Consider the following 7,383-nt stretch of genomic DNA (forward strand, 5'->3'; position numbering starts at 1 on the left):
GAGGAGAGAGAAAGAAGAGAGAAAGAAGAGAAGAGAAGAGAAGAGAAGAGAAGAGAAGAGAAGAGAAGAGAAGAGAAGAGAAGAGAAGAGAAAAGGAAGAGAAGAGAACTCCCTGAATGACTTACAACAAATGCTCTATACCAAGCAACAGGTGTTTGTTGAAGTTTGGTCTGTTGCTGTGTTTTATAATTCTAAATACTACTAAATACTGCCCCCCCAAGGTCTGGTTGCCCCCAGGGACAAGGAAATCTTAACATACACCAAGACACTGTGTAACTTTGCTCCTTAATTTAAAACTATTGGTTAAATAAAGATGCCTAAAGCCTATAGTTGGGCAGAAAAGAGTTAGGTGGAGTTTCATTTCCTAGGCTTGGGGTCTGAGGACGATCAAGAGGAGAGAGAAAATGGATCAAGGAGAAGATGCCGTGGGCTAGGTGAATCATAGAAACGTGGCCATGAGGGCTGGCAAATTGGAGATAAGAGCCCAGGTGTAACATGGCAAGTCAAATCTCAAGGGCACTGATAGGAAAGTAGATACTAATAGCTTAGAGGATGGATATCTGCCCAGCTCTAGTGGTGTCTAAGGCTTATTATAAATACAAAGGTTTTGCATCTTATTCTGGGAACTGAATGACCTTAGGGTAGAAAGCCCTGATTGACCTTTTTCCTTGTTGGGCGTCTGAAGGCAAGATGGGTCGTCAGCAGCTCTATTGGAGTCACCCACGAAAGTTCAGCTAGGGTTCTTGCTCTTGCCGCATCTGCTCTGACTGCCACGGTCTGATCCACAAATATGGGCTGAACATGTGCCTGTCAGTGCTTCCGTCAGTACTCGAAGGATATAGGCTTCATTAAGTTCGACTAAGATACCTTGAATGGATTATTCCACTGTCTACCAAGTGGAACTGATCATGCTAGTCTTTGTTCAAAAAGAATAAAAATGTGAAGACCTTTAAAAAAAAAAAAAGAAAGAAGGAAGGAAAGAAAGGAGGGAGGGAGGGAGGGAGGGAGGAAGGAAGGAAGGAAGGAAGGAAGGAAGGAAGGAAGGAAGGAAGGAAGGAAGGAAGGAAGAGAGAAACCCCCTGATTGGGATTAAGTAATTAATACAACAAATGGGCATAAATACTAAACTATTACCAAGACCCCTGAGGCCTCTGATCTGCTTACTATATCACTCTTCCAACAACCACTAGAAAATTGTACTGAATTTTGAGAATGTGTAAGTGAAAGAAAAAGCAGACTGAAACTTAAAGGAAGCTGGAAAGACCCCCAAATCATCTGATTATTTTTTACAACATCCTGGTCTAACTGAGCCAGCAACATCCTCCACAGTTGTCTCACACAGCTTATACCTTCTTCTTTGCCTGTATTTCTGATGCTATGATAAAACACCATGACCATGGGCAATTTAAAGGAGAGGTCACTTATTTTGCTTTGTGGTTTCAGAGGGATAAGTGTCCACGATGGAGGAGCAGTGGACAAGGGACAAGCATGGTCACTGTAGCAGGAAGCTGAGAGAGAGCTCACATCTTTAATGGCTGGGGAGCATAAAGAAGAGAGAGCCAGTAGAAGTGGTGCAAGTATGTAAACTCTCAAAACTTGCCCCCTGTAGGAGTCACAGAGGTCCTTGTACTCACAGGTTAAACTCTAGCATAGTGGTTCTCAGTCTTCCTAATGCCACAACCCTTTAATACAACTGCTCCTGGTGTTGTGGTGATCCCAAAACATAAGATTATTTCATTGCTACCCCAAAACTGTAATTTTGCTGCTGTTATGAATCATCATATAAATATCTGATAAGCAGGATATCTGATATGCAACCCCATGAAAGGGTCACAATCCACAAGTTGAGAACCACTGCACTAGTGGAACCCAGAAAGTTAAACGCACAGGGTTGTTCTTTCAAAAGATGAGATGCATAACTTCAGCCTCATATTAAAAGAGCATTTGGTTCTTTTCATGAATGAGTTTAGAATGTAACATAGCCTTTAGGCTATGTCTCCTTTAGGGAAAATGCTTTTGAGCGATAGAAGCAGCATTATCCTTATAAAGTAAAGAAAANCAGGGCTGGAAAGATGGCTCAGCAGTTAAGGACACTGACTGCTCTTCCAGAGAAGCCAGGCTCAAATCCCAGCAACCACAGGGCAACTCACAAGTCTGTAACTCCAAGATCTTACATCCTCGCACAAACATACATGCAGGCAAGCACCAATGCACATAAAATGAAAATTAATTAACTAGTTAATTAATTAAAGTGAAAATTTTAAAGTTAGCATAGTTAAATGTAGCATGGTATGTGAAGATTTAGGTGCCTGCATATACCCCCATTTTTACTTTTAAATTTTGTGATTTAAGTATTTGATTGTGTCGGTATGAAATAACTCTACCCTGTGGATTGTATATGATCACTATTCCACAATTTGGAAAATTCCTTCAAACATTTGCTAGTATAAGCAGGACCACTATCAGTTTTCCGTGGTGAGATGAGCTCTAGAAAGAAAACAGAGCATAATAAATGACTAATGACACCCAAGATGGTTTTAGTGCTGTTAGCAGAAGCAACAATCATATTAGAAAAAGTATTAACATGAACATATTTGAAATGTCCAAATTCTGACTGTTAGATTTTAACACTCGAGAATTAATTCCACCTGTAGAGGGCAGTGGTGTGAAAGAACAAGAGGTGAAGTTTATGAGATTTTTGAGCGGCTTGGAAAGAAGGTATTGGTGGTGAGAAGGCAAGTGCATCAACTAGAGCATTGGTGGATGTTAAGGAACCTGCCAAGTAAGAATGAACATACTGAGTTATGAAAACTTGAGGTCATTGTCTTACAGACACCTTAAGCAAGAGAAGTCATTGTGAAATAACATTAGTAGTGGGGTTGGGTTTAAGTCTTGCAGTTTCTAAAACAAGAACAGCTTGAGTACAACATGCAGAAACAGTTAAAATATTCAGTGACTGAAAAACAGCTAATAAAACCTGATCAGTTAGCTGGGCAGTGGTAGTGCATGCCCATAATCCTAGCGCTCAGGAGGCAGAGGCATGGGGGATCTCTGAGTTCCAGGCCAGCTTGGTCTACAGACTGAGACTCAGTACAGCCAGAGATACACAGAGAAACCTGTCTCAAAAAAAATCTGGCTGAATGTGCTAGAGAGTTGGTTTAAAGGTTAAGAGCACCGACTGCTCTCCCAGAGGTCCTGAGTTCAATTCCCAACAACCACATGGTAGCTCACAACCATCTGTAATGGACATCTGATGCTGTCTTCTGCTGTGTCTGAAGACAGTGACATATATGAAATAATTACAGCTGGAGCGAGCAGGGCCGAAAAAATTAAAGAAAAAAAACTGGCTGACTACAGTGAGTTGAGATTGTTGAGCTATACAACCAGGAGTGAGTACAATCTTTTTGGTGGAGGATATTAAATTTATATAAAACATAAGCTTCTTGTCCATTTTTGAAGAGACATCTGTAAAAGCATAGAAAGCAGTCTCTATAGATAGAATTATATCTATTTTTAGATATAATGTTAGGCAATACCCATGGGGTATTTTTTTTTTGACTGCTCATATGTTTATTAACAAAAGGAACAACCACACACACCTACTCACAAGTATGTTTAGGAACTTAACATTGACAGTACCCACCCCTCCCAATACTCTTCTCTAGAACCCACCCCAAACTTTGGAGGGCTTCTAGCATCTTTTAAAATCTGAAAACCATATGAATATGCTGTCTAGACTCTGCCTTTTATGCCCCCATCCTCCTGTCCCTGTGGGCTGTAGATGAAAATCTCCAAGAAGCTGCTCAGTCATTCAGGTTTAGATCAAAATCTGGATATAACTCCTTGGTGGTATCGCCTCGAGTCACAGCCAGCTTCCCCAGCAGCATCTGTGATACATCCTTGATGCCATTGTACTCATGGAGGAGGGAGATAAGCTTCTCCAGCTCAATCACACGGTAGCCCTCTGCTATTAACTGGGAGATCTCCTTGTCCAGCGTGTCATGCTTCTCCTTCAGTTTCTTAATGTCAGCGCTCAAGGCCTCCTCGCTGACATCGTTATTCTCATCAATCATGGGGAATGGCCATTGCGGTGATCGGTAGCCGCCATGGTTAAGTCGGCTGAATTCTGACTCACCCCTCCTGAACCCTAAGGTCCGGGGCACCCGGAGCGGGGTGGGCTTAAGCTCGGAAGGGTCCAGAGTTTGGGGTTAAACGGCTGCTTCAGGGAACTAGAAACCGACGACGGAGACCACCAACCGCCCCACGTCAGTCTGCGCACGCACCCCCATGGGGTATTTTAAAGTATCTTCAAAATACCTTAAAAGGAGATTTTTAGAATAATGGTTATCTATTGATCCCAAGTAACATGCTAATGCTACCTGCCAATTATTATCGTCATGGAACAAATAACCAACCTGCATTTTATTTAATGGCACAACCATTTCTGTAGTCTCTTTACCAGTAAGTGGTTTAAGATGTGCCCTGCCCATCATTATCAAATCTATAATTTCTTGTAAATAAGGAGTTATAGATCAGTGCAGCGAGTTATGACATTATAAATTTCTGTAACACCATTACCCTGTTGATATATAATCCCTGTAAGTGATGAGGAGAAAAGATACACAGCTGATGAAGAAGTAGGGAATTAATTCTATGAGCTACCACTTTAGCAGAAGAATTATTTAATATACCAATAACTTTCTCTGTTTCAAGTTTTCTAATGGAGTTTAACCAAGTATCTTAGTTAGGGTTTTACTGCTGTGAATAGACACCAGGGCCAAGGCAACTCTTATAAGAACAACATTTAATTAGGGCTGGATTACAGGCTCAGAGGTTCAGTCCACTATCATCAAGGCAGGAAGCATGTGGTACCCACACAGGCATGGTGCAGGAGGAACTGAGAGTTCAGCGTCTTGTTCTGAAGGTAAACAGGAGAAGACTAGCTTCCAGGCAGCTAGGAGGAGGGTCTTAAAGCCCACGCCCACAGTGACACACCTACTCCAACAAGACTAGACTTCCTAATAGTGCCACTCCCTGAGCCAAGCATATTCAAATCACCACATCAAGAGTCTCCAAAGGGGCTAGAGAGATGGCTCAGTGGTTAAGAGCACTGGCTGCTCTTTCAAAGGTCCTGAGTTCAAATCCCAGAAACCACATGGTGGCTCACAACCATCTGTAATAAGGTCTGACACCCTCTTCTGGTGTGTCTGTAAACAGCTATACAGTACTTAGATGTAATAATAAATAAATCTTAAAAAAAAAAAAGAATGTATCTAATTTAATATAGCCCAAAGTTCTTTTTTTCTAAGTAACTGGGGGTACATTGTTTGTGAAATTTTAAGATGATAGCAAATTTGTTGTTAAATTTTTTTAATATATCCTAAATAATCATTAGGTAATTTTTGTTTGCTTGTTTTGTTTTGTTTTTCAAGGCAGGATTTCTGTCATGGAACTCACTGTGTACACCAGACTGGCCTTGAACTCACAGAGATCTGCCTACCTCTGGGTCCCAAGTGTTGGGATCAAAGTTGTGCCACCATGGCCCAACAAGGTGATTGTTTTTGTATTTTACCTGAAGTTGTGTTTAAATTTTGCTCTTTTAGTTTGCTTACCATGAAAGCTAGGCACTGATTTAAGTATTCACTAGATAAGTGAAAGGGGAGAATATCATCCACATAATGACCAATACTTTTGGAAATTAAATTAGCACCAGATTAAATGCTTTGTGTACATAATATTGACATATAGTGGGGCTATTTTTCATCCTTTGTAGTAAAACTTTCCACTGATACTGTGTTAATGGCTGCTGACTGTTTAAAGTAGGAACAAAGAATGCAAAATGATCCTTATCCTCAGGATATAAAGGAATAATGAAAAAGTCTTTTAAGTCAAGTATAACCATGTCCTTGAGGAATCATAGGGCCACCATTGTTTTCATAGTAGCATTTATGACCTCAGATAATTTGACAGCTAAATTTTATTCTTTGTCCTTTTATGAATTACAAAAATAGTGGAGCTCCAAGGAAACTAGCGAAAGGTTCTATATGTCCTAGTTACAATTGTTCCTGTATTAGAGGTTTGGTCTGTTTTAATTTGTCGTCATGAAGGAGCCTTTGATCAATTCATAGTAGGTCATCAGAGATCCACTGTAGTTATAAAGGCTGTTTGGATGGCCCTTGATCAATGACCCCAGTTAGGGGGTTATATTTTCTTACATTATAATAGCAGTAAGTTAGTAAGTTAGTAGTTAGTACTGCTTGCATTTGTTGTAATATCTCTTTACCACAAGTTACATAAAAGTCCTGAAAAATACTGCACAGTTCAAGAAGAATCTTTAAGGCTCCAACATCTTGTAGTGGTGGGCCACTACACATTGGCCAGTGTGGGGGCCATTCCACTTGATGACTGTGGTGATTTGAATATGCTTAGTCCATGGGAAGTGGCATTATTAGGAGGTGGCCTTGTTGGAGGAAGTGTGTCACGGTGTAGGTGGGCTTTGAGGGCTCTTAGTGCTCAAGTTCCTCCCAGTGCAAAAGAGACAGTATCTCCTGGTTGCAGTTGGATCAAAATGTAGAACTCTCAGCTCCTGTCTACCTAGATGCTGTCATACTTCCTGCCATGATGATAATGGACTAAACCTCTGAACCTGTAAGCCAGCTCCAATTAAATGTTGTCCTTTATTAGCATTACCTTGGTTGGGTGTCTCTTCACAGCAATGCAACCCAAACCAGGACAATGGTAATAACTGAGTGATCTGCCTTAGTATCTAGAATGACTGTAAAGCTGTGATTCTCAACCTTCCTAATGTTGCAGTCCTTTAACACAGTTCCTCATGTTGTGGTTGGCTCCCAACGATCATAACTGTAATTTTTCTACTGTTGTGAATTATAATGTGTGTGTGTGTGTGTGGTGTGGTGTGGTGTGTGTGTGTGTGTGTGTGTGTGTGATATGTGCAGGCTATCTGACCCCAAAGGAGTTTTGACCCATGGGTTGAGAACCACTGTTCTAAAACTAAAGAAACAGTTTTCAGCTCAACATAGAATGTCCATCTTCTGATAACAATCTTATCTATAAAACTAAGGAATTTATCCCCACTGCATTAGATCCTGCTGATCCTCCTGAATGACTAGATATTGAGTTTTGATCCTGGTTATCTGGGTCAATTTCTCCCTCATTCCTAGGGTTGGGTGTTGCTCCCTTGAGAACTTTAAGATTTACTATCCTTGTCAAATTTGGATCGACTTTCCTTAGCCTAATGTTTTCCTTTTTTTTTATGATATTTTTTATTTTTTTTTAAAGATTTATTTATTTATTATATGTAAGTACACTGTAGCTGTCTTCAGACACTCCAGAAGAGGGCGCCAGATCTCGTTGCGGATGGTT

At 40.6% G+C, this 7,383-nt stretch overlaps 2 pseudogenes across 1 annotated transcript; one reads left to right on the top strand and one right to left on the bottom strand.

Annotated features, from left to right (window-relative positions):
• The first annotated feature begins 681 nt into the window (after positions 1-681).
• Positions 682-862, top strand: LOC110297249 (annotated as a pseudogene).
• A 2,684-nt stretch (positions 863-3,546) lies between these two features.
• On the bottom strand, positions 3,547-4,208 carry LOC110297248 (annotated as a pseudogene). The gene has a single exon (XR_002378258.2). The product of XR_002378258.2 is annotated as a DNA repair protein SWI5 homolog pseudogene (transcript).
• Positions 4,209-7,383: the final 3,175 nt, after the last annotated feature.

This window comes from Mus caroli, chromosome 7 (assembly GCF_900094665.2).
Source record: "Mus caroli chromosome 7, CAROLI_EIJ_v1.1, whole genome shotgun sequence".
Taxonomy (NCBI): domain Eukaryota; kingdom Metazoa; phylum Chordata; class Mammalia; order Rodentia; family Muridae; genus Mus; species Mus caroli.